Source organism: Ovis canadensis, chromosome 3 (genome assembly GCF_042477335.2).
Source record: "Ovis canadensis isolate MfBH-ARS-UI-01 breed Bighorn chromosome 3, ARS-UI_OviCan_v2, whole genome shotgun sequence".
In the NCBI taxonomy this organism is placed as follows: domain Eukaryota; kingdom Metazoa; phylum Chordata; class Mammalia; order Artiodactyla; family Bovidae; genus Ovis; species Ovis canadensis.
In genome coordinates, this window is record NC_091247.1 from 104,306,904 (window position 1) to 104,316,245 (window position 9,342).

General features: G+C 50.5%; 1 long non-coding RNA gene across 2 annotated transcripts; it reads right to left on the bottom strand.

The window, feature by feature from the left end:
- Positions 1–2,967: 2,967 nt before the first annotated feature.
- On the bottom strand, positions 2,968–9,298 carry LOC138437160 (uncharacterized). 2 transcript variants are annotated; one of them, XR_011255794.1, is made up of 3 exons: positions 9,186–9,298; positions 7,434–7,571; positions 2,968–3,401 (listed from the first exon to the last, which is right to left on the bottom strand). It is a non-coding gene; the product is annotated as an uncharacterized lncRNA (long non-coding RNA). The 2 variants fall into 2 exon arrangements; XR_011255793.1 differs by having other exon boundaries at positions 8,704–9,298.
- Between the last annotated feature and the right edge of the window lie 44 nt (positions 9,299–9,342).

Sequence of the window (9,342 nt, forward strand, 5' to 3'; positions counted from 1 at the left end):
AGCTGAAATTCCAGTACTTTGGCCACCTCATGCGAAGAGTTGACTCATTGGAAGAGACTCTGATGCTGGGAGGGATTGGGGGCAGGAGGAGAAGGGGATGACAGAGGATGAGATGGCTGGATGGCATCACTGACTTGATGGACGTGAGCCTGAGTGAACTCCGGGAGTTGGTGATGGACAGGGAGGCCTGGCGTGCTGCGATTCATGGGGTCGCAAAGAGTCGGACACGACTGAGCGACTGAACTGAACTGCACTGAACTGCACTGGGTTCCGAGCAGGAGGCACTGGAGAGGCTTCAGGCCAGCACTCTTCGACGCAGTTTCTTTCTGTCTTTCACATTTACCTATTTGGTTGCTCCAGGCCCCCGCTGCAGCACGCAGGACCTTTAGCTGTGGTGTGCAAACTCTCAGTTGCAGCATGTGGGCTCTAGTTCCCCGACCAGGGATCAAACCCTGGGCCCCCTGCACTGGGAGGGGGCAGTCTTAGCCAGTGGACCACCAGGGAAGCTAAGATGCAGTTTCTAGTCACCTCTCTGTCTCATGGTCCTAAATGACTGCTCTCCTGCTGGCCTTCCAGCTGGGCTACTCCGGTCTTGGCTTGCTTGCACACGGTTGTGCACCTCTGGTCCCATCCCAGCCCTACACTGCAGTGAGCAGTCTGTTCCCAGGGGCAGCAGCCCCGGTAGTTGGGTTTCTTCCCGCCGTGAACTGGGCCAGGCTGACGATGAGGGCAACCTGAGCTGAGCCAGAAAAGCACGGGTTGCTAGGAGGGCAGGCAGCAGTAGGAGTCACGTGCCACTTCACTGCCTGGGCTCCAAGCCCTCCACGGTCCAGCTGGGAAAAGGGGAGCGATTCTTGCCTCCACGAGGCAGGGAGGGCTTGCTCCAAAGGAAGGCTTCCTGGAGGTTGCCTGAGCATGATGCTCCTCAGGGATTTTGATGTGCTTCTGGGACGAGTTGATCTGAGATGTCTTTGGTCTTAGAGTTCCATGTGCAGCCCCATCTTGATGACACAAAGAGATGCTTTCATGCACTGCTTTTAGGTTATGAATTAGGGGGAAATTGCCTGCCCTGAGAAGATTTCACATACTGATGAATAAGTGGGTGAATACGGTAAACACTCTCCATTCTAAATAGTAGATGAATAGAGCTTTGGGTTACACATCATTTTGAAGGGAAAGAAGGTAATTACTGCTATCTTTTGGCCTGACAGTTGGAGCCCAGGGGTTGCATCAGATTCAAGCAAATTAATTTCCAAGTTCTTGGGGGAAAGGGACTAAAGCACAGGCATCAGAGCTAACCCTCGGAACTTCCCTGGTGGTCCAGTGGGTAAGACTCCGAGTTCCCAATGCAGGGGGCCCGGGCTCCATGCCTAGTCAGGGAATTAGATCCTATATGATACAGTTAAGAGATCCTGCATGCTGCCATGAAGACTGATGATCCTGCATGCTGCAACTGAGACCCGGCACAGCCTAAAAAAAAAAGCTAACTCTTTCAACAACCTCAGATATGCAGATGATACCACTCTAACGGCAGAAAGCGAAGAGGAACTGAGAGCCTCTTGATGAGGGTGAGAGAGGAGAGTGAAAAATCTGGTTTAAAACTCAAGATTCAAAACTAAGATCCTGGCATCTGGTCCCATCACTGCATGGCAAACAGATGAGGGAAAAGTGACAGATTTTATTTTCTTGGGTTCCAAAATCACTGCAGAGGGTGACTGCAGCCATGAAATTAAAAGACGCTTGCTCCTTGCAAGAAAAGCTATGACAAACCTGGACAGTGTAGTAAAAAGCAGAGACATCACTTTGGGACAAAGGTCCTTCTAGTCAAAGCTATGGTTTTTCCAGTAGTCACGTACAGATATGAGAGTTGGACCATAGAAGGCTGAGTGCCAAAGAAGTGATGCTTTCCAATTGTGGTGCTGGGAAAGACTCTTGAGAGTCCCTTGGACAGCAAGGAGATCAAACCAGTCCATCCTAAAGGAAATAAACCCTGAAATATTCATTAGAAGGACTGATGCTGAAGCTGAAGCTCCAATCCTTTGACCACCTGATGCGAAGAGCCGACTCATTGGAAATGACCCTGATGCTGGGAAAGACTGAGGGCAGGAGGAGAAGGGGACGACAGTGGACGAGATGGTTGGATGGCATCACTGACTCAATGCACATGAGTTTGAGCAAGCTCCAGGAGATGGTGAAGGACAGGGAAGCCTCGCGTGCTGCAGTCCGTGGGGTCGCAGAGAGTCAGACAAGACTTAGTGACTGAACAGCAACAACCCTAATCCACTTAGAGTGGGTCCATTAAACCTCAGGTGTACTGAATTCCACACACACCACCACTAAGCCAATAAATAGGTGCTTTCTGTCTCTCTGCCACATCCTGAAATTAGGATGATGCCGTTTAGGACCTGCAACCTGCAGGCCCTAAGGAAGCACAGAACAGGGGTAAGGGCGTGTGCTAAGGGACACCACGGAAGGACCGCTGGATGGGCGTTTCAATGCCCCAGCCAGGCAGAGAGAGGGCCCACGGCCTAACTCCCCATACCAGCTCTCAGGACGTCCGTGTGTGGTGTGTGCTCAATCACCTGACTCTTTTGTGACCCACGGACTGTAGCCCACCAGGCTCCTCTGCCCACGGGATTTCCCAGCAAGAGTACTGGAGTGGGTTTCCATCACCTTCTCCGGGGGATCTTCCTGACCTAGGGATTGAACCCGCATCTCCTGCGTCTCCTGCACTGGCAGGCGGATTCTTTTACCACTTAGCCACCTAGGAAGCCCACTCTCTGGAGAGGTGTACTCTACTGAGCTCCATGACAGAGCCTGATTCAGGCAGGGTTCCCTGGGCAGCAGGCTTGGAGACAGAGACTAGCATGTGGATTGGGAGTTTCACACCTACGGAGGAAGGGGAGGAAGCAGCTTTTGTCAGATGGAGAAGGTGGGCTCTAACAAAGACCTTAGCTGACCACAGAGTTCTGAAGCTGGAATCACCATTTTATTTTCTTTTTGGCCACACCCACAGCTTGTAGGATCTTAGTTCCTTGACCCAGGGATCAAACCTGTGACCCCTGCAATAGAAGTGTGGATTCTTAACCACTGGACTTCCAGGGGAGTCCTGGGATGGCTTTTTGAGTTGTCCTGAGTTGGGGTGAGGGGCCCAGGCCTTTATATTCCAGCTTCAGCCAGTCATTGGATGCATGCTATCCCCAGGGTGGAGGGTGTGACTTTGGGTGAAGTTCTCCTTTCACTTGAGGGGAATTCCTGGAGAGGGCTGATAAGTGGGGGCTAGAAGCCAGCCCCTTCTCAGCAGCATGCGGCAGAAGACCTTCCACCATGAAGGACAACCCGGGTCGTGCATCCTCGCGTCTGCTGCTCCTCACGCCTCTCAGGCCCAATTTGTGTAAGTTCTGGGAGCAGAAATGGATGGTTAATGGGACGAACCACAGCCCTGCAGCTGGGCTTGAGGCCCCAACTAATACTCATCGTCTTCCTCCCCTACTCCCCATTTCCTATTCTTCTCACTGGCAGGAAGCACCTCTGCTGAGCTCCTGGTCACCATGCCCTTTCTAGGTCACGGCTGCTGCACTTGCCTATGTGGCATTGCTGTCAGGACGGCGACTACTGCTTCTTGCCTGCTGGTCCTTTGGCTCAAAGTGCCTGGTGCCAACTGTGAATGAGTTCCATGGGACTTTTGCTGTATCTCCTGATGGAAATACTTCCTCTTTGGGAAAGAGGACCTCAAAATCCTCAAAGTTCAGAGTTCTGCTGACATAAATACCCGAGTGGAATAATGGGATTAATGGGAAATGGAACCACTCCTGCTTCGACCCCTTGGTTCCTGAGCCTCTCTATCCTTCCTGTTGGGACACAGCGCCATACTGACTGACCGATAGAGTGCCAGCTGTGTCCTGGAAGGCGCTGCTCCACCCTTAGTTGGCAGCATCTCTGCACTGGCACCCAGCTCTGCCCTCACAGGCTACTCCCTCTCTGTTCAGGCTGGTGTCTTTTGGGTGGTACAGAATGCAGCAGGGCCAGTGAGGCCCATGGTCGCGTGTCACTGTCACACACCTCCTTGGCTGTGCAGTGGGTCCTTTGGTCTGGATTCGATGATATGTGGGGCCCTGTGACAATGTGTCAGACACTCAGTAAACACTCAAGATAGCGGTGCTGGCTGAGACCTGGCAGGCAAAAAAAGGCCGACCATACCCAGAACACAGCAACTCCAATCAAAATGAATCGCGGCCAGTTCCCAGGATGGAAGTTATCTATTGTAGTCAACTTGGCATCAAGCAGCTGACTGTGTTCTAGGAGGAATACTGATTCTAGGGGCTCAGCATTGATTTTGTTGCTGGTAGACTGGACGTTCAGCAATGGCAGGAACTTTAGCAGCCTTTGTGAGTGGGAGCCCGTGTTCTGGGGTCCACGTGTTGCTCCCATCCCTGCCCCTGTGCCTACTCCATTCATTGTCAGAATGAGGTGGTCACGGCATCTGGCTGATCTCGATCGGTGAGTCATTCTTTCTATTTGGTTATTTACTGCCTCTTGCACGGTAGGTGCCCGCTGGTGGGCATCTGCTCACTTCTTGCCCTAACACATAATCCGTCCACATACCTGTATCCAACACCTTCTTGTCCTTGGTCTTCTTTCTCCTCCTGGGCTCCTCCTGTGCAACCAGCCAAGCCACGCTAGTACCATCAGTTCAGTTCAGTCGCTTGGTCCTGTCCACTCTGCGACCCCATGGACTACACAGCATGCCAGGCTTCCCTGTCCTTCACCAACTCCGGGAGCTTACTCAAACTCATGTCCATTGAGTTGGTGATGCTATCCAACCATCTCATCCTCTGTTGTCCCGTTCTCCTCCTGCCTTCAATCTTTTCCAGCTTTAGGATCTTTTCCAATGAGTCAGTTCTTCACATCAGGTGGCCAAAAGTACTGAAGCTTCAGCTTCAACATCAGTTCTTCCAATGAATATTCAGGACTGATTTCCTTTAGGATTGACTGGTTTGATCTCCTTGCAGTCCAAGGGACTCTCAAGAATCTTCTCCAACACCACAGTTCAAAAGCATCGATTCTTCGGTTCTCAGCTTTCTTTACAGTCCAGCTCTAACATCCATACATGACCACTGGAAAAACCATAGCTTTGACTAGACGGACCTCCATTGGCAGAGCAATGTCTCTGCTTTTTAATATGCTGTCTAGGTTGGTCATAGCTTTTCTTCCAAGGAGCAAGCGTCTTTTAATTTCACGGCTGCAGTCACCATCTGCAGTGATTTTGGAGCCCAAGAAAATAAAGTCTGTCACAGTTTCCCTTGTTTCCCCCTCTATTTGCCATGATCTTCATTTTTTGAATGTTGAATTTTAAGAGCCAGCTTTTTCACTGTCCTCTTTCACTTTCATCAAGAGGCTCTTCAGTTCCTCTTTGCTTTCTGACACACGGGTGGTGTCATCTGCGTAGCTGAGGTCATTGCTAGTGCCTTAAGTCCACATATATTCCAGCCTTGCCTGCATTTCTGTTTACACCAAGTGTGAGAGGGATTATTCACTGGGACAATTTCCCTTGGCACCATCTTTCAAGATCACCCTAGGGTGGGGCTGCAGTGCAGCTGCGGTTCTTTTTCAGCTTGCCCCCACACACCACTTTGACCTATAAGCAAATCAAGCTTTTTTTTTTCCGCATCAAGTGGCATGTGGAACTTCTGGGACCAGGGGGTCAAACCTGCGCTCCCTGCAGTGGAAGCATAGAGCCTTAGCCCCTGTACTACCAGAGAAGCCCAAGCTTTGCTTTTTTTCCTCCTTGGTCAGATGGTCATAAGGAGACTCCACCTTCTACGCAGCCATAGGCAGGGCTGAGGGAGGGGCATCAATGTGTATCAGGAAAGAGAAGGTGTAGGTGAAAGGGTGCTCATGTCCCAGACACCAGGCGAGTCCTCGGGATGGCCGCCAAGGGTGGGTTTTTGGCTTCATGCAGGCAAGAATTCAAGATCGAGTCATAGTGAAGTGAAAGCAGGCTTATTCAGCGAGATACTCCATAGACCGGAGGGTGGGCCATCTCAGCTGAGAGGCCCTGAAATATGGGGGGAAGGGTAGTTTTTATGGGCTGGGTAATTTCATAGGCTAATGAGGTGGGAGGATTATTCCTACTATTTCTGGAGAGGGGCCCCAGAATTGGGTCACCACCCACTTTTTGGTCTTTTGTGCTGGGCCTAGGAACTGTTACGGCACTTGTGGGTGTGTCATCTAGCTAATGTATTAGGAGGGTACACTGAGGCTCAAGTGGAAGTCGACTTGTCTGCTGTGTTGGATCTTGTTAGTTCTAACCAGTTTATGTTGTGTCCTCAACGGCTATGTTACTCTTTGGAAGGTAGTACCCTGTGTCTTCCTGTTTTCAGTGCCGAAATGCTAGATGACACGGAGGTCTAGGTCATCTGCTTGTGTGGCTTACTGTGCCCCTGGCCTCGCATCCCAATTCTGGATGCACCACTTACTATGGATTATTATGCCTACTCAGCTTTATGTTTTGGTGGGTCTAATAGGCAGAACCTAACTTATATAAGACAAGCTAATGATGAAGAATTTTGGATCAAGTCAAAAATATACCAAGGGAATATATTTTTTCAACGTTGCTCTGGGAATACACAGGCAAAACAAAGTTTGTTGAGGGACTGGAAGAGAGGTTAGGCTAGAGAGTACTGTTAGGGTCTGAACAACAAAGTGGTAGAGAAAATGGTATAGAGAAATGGATTTTGAAACTTCTAAAGCTGAATGGATAGGTAGGTACAGCAATGGAGACAGCAAGCATGTTCATGTCGTCCTTTTGATGCCAAAATCTTGGCTCTCTGTGCACCAAGACCAAACAGAAATATGGAGAAAGAGTTACAGGGAGGAGAAGGGAAAAGTGGCTTCATTACTTTGCCAGGCAAAGGGGGAACGCAGTAGGCTGGCACTTCAAGAACTGTGCTCCCCTCCCTGGCCAACAGGGAGAGGCCATACAGTCAGGCAAAGAATGTGATAGGGATCAAAGCAGTAACAGTCTCCCATCCTTCCGGGAAGCTTCAAAAAGGGCGAGGTTGCTGACAAAATTAGGGTCTGTGCTAGGGAAGATTGAAGGCAAAAGAAGAGGCTGGCAGAGCATGAGATGGTCAGATAGCATCCCTGACTCATTAGGCATGAATTTGGGCAAACTTGGGGAGACAGTGAAGGACAGGGAAGCCTGGCACGGTGCAGTCCACGTGGGGTTATAAAGAGTCGGACACGGCTTAGCAACTGAACACAACACAAGGTCTGAGGTGGTCCAGTCTGCTAATCTTGGTGAATCTCTCTGGTCCCTTTAATTTTGCCCCAGGTCCTTTTGTGACTGCTCCTCCCTTGATTAGCAAGTCTTTTCCCCTTTGGAACTCAGAGAAGGTCCTAGAAGCTGAAGGCCAAAAAAGCCTACTCACCTGGGAGCCCCACAGGGTCCAGCTTGGCGTCACTTTCAAAAACAAACCACAGTTGCAAAAGGAAGGAGACGGGTGGTGTCTGGAAAAAGGAAGAGTTCAGGTCCCATTCTTCACAGTGATCTTGACAGTGTTTACGTACTGAGCAGAAAGAGGCAACAAAGGGGAAAAATGGCTGGATCGGAGTGGTTCAGCTGGTGTTCCTGAGAACTCATTTTGGTAAACAGAAAACAACCCCCCCCCAAAAAAAAACCCAAAAGAACAAAAGCAGAAGCCCTAAGCTCCTTTAAATCAAAGGAAGCCGGAGAGAAGGAAAATCCAGCCTTTCCCCTTTGTTGGACTGCACCCACAAGGCTTCTGTGCTTGCCCAGCTTCCAAACGGAAGAGCACGGAGTCAGCAACAGAGACATCATTGGTTTAATGGATGGGGGAGCTTACACCAGCAAGGACCTGAAGCGACACCCCACACTGTGAAATGCAGTGCAGGACATGGCGGCAGGCTTTGCTGTTGAAGAGAAGGGGAGACGGCCAGGTGCAGGGGAACTGATTTCAGGTGTTTCAGGGAAAACAGCAAAAGGACGTGCCCTTCACCACCCCTTTGATAAGCTATCACTAGCTTGGGCCTGGGGCAAGTACCTAGGAGGTGTGTAGGAAGGTCAATCATGTGAGTAGGGTGTAGGTCTCGCCCGGCATGCACAGAGAGGTGAACCACCATCCTGAGTGGCCTAACCATACACCCTCACATCCGCTTCCAGCTATCCTACCACCAGTGAGAAAAGTTTGGCTCCACAAAGCATCAAATACCATTTTCTATTATATACCCATTTCTCCTTATTTCAACAGAAAATAAACATCAGTAACAATCCCCAGAGTAAAAGCAGACAGTCTGGATGGATCTAAATTTCAGCTCCCAGTAAAGCAATTTTTTTCTTTTTGGAGAAATATCTTTTATTAAGACCACATAAAACTGCTCATGTAGGTACATTAAGTGTGAAATTTCTAAATGCACTCACTGCCTTGGAATGAGCAGTGTCTCACATGAAGACTTCTTTTTTTTTTTAAATTTTAAATGACTTCCTTTTACAGTACTGTAACATATAAGCTTAAAATAAGTTAAAAAAAATAAAACAATTTCGTGTAGGTTTTCCTACTGGACACCCAGCCCTTTCGCTTTAATGAGGTTCTGCACAGAATAGTCATTTAGTACTCTTCAAGATCATTTAGCCAGGCTGTTCTTGGGTGGTGCCAAGTAGGTTTTAGGAACCTTGTTTACCTTCTCACGCTGTCACCTTCGGGTCAAAGACTGAAGGACAGCTACTTAGCGACCAGGGCCATCTGGCCCAAGTAACTCCATTCTGCTGCCCTTTTAGAAAGGGCTACTGCATTTCCACACTGAGGTGGGTCACCTGCCCACGCGCTCTCCTGACAGTGTCCTAGGCTCGAAGGATGTCCCACTGGCCCGCTCTCGGTCGAGGTGCCGCAGAGAGAGGGTCGGTGCTCAGCGGTCTTGGCACGTTCAGCGCTTCCGGGAAGGCTAGCGGGGAGGCCGAGGAAGGCTCGGCAGGGTCTCCATCCACCAAAGGCGTCTACACTGTCCCGCCCCCAGTCCCCAATCTGGATATCTCCAGAGCCTCGCGGACGCAAAGCCAAGATCCCACCCTCCCCCTAGACTCAAATTAGAGGCGACGATCGCAAGCCTCTTAAAACAATCGAGAGGGCACTGAGCCGGGTTCTAACCGGCACCTGGCCACCGACCTTAGCGGGGCGGGGTCGGGCGGCCGGAAGATGGCGGCGGCGGCGGGGTCCGCCGGTCACTCTCCGAGCCGCCCTTGACTAGTTCTCGCCGCCGCGCCACCTACCTTGCTAGCGAGGGTTCCAGGCTCGCCGCGCTAGGGGGCAGTGACGAGCACCT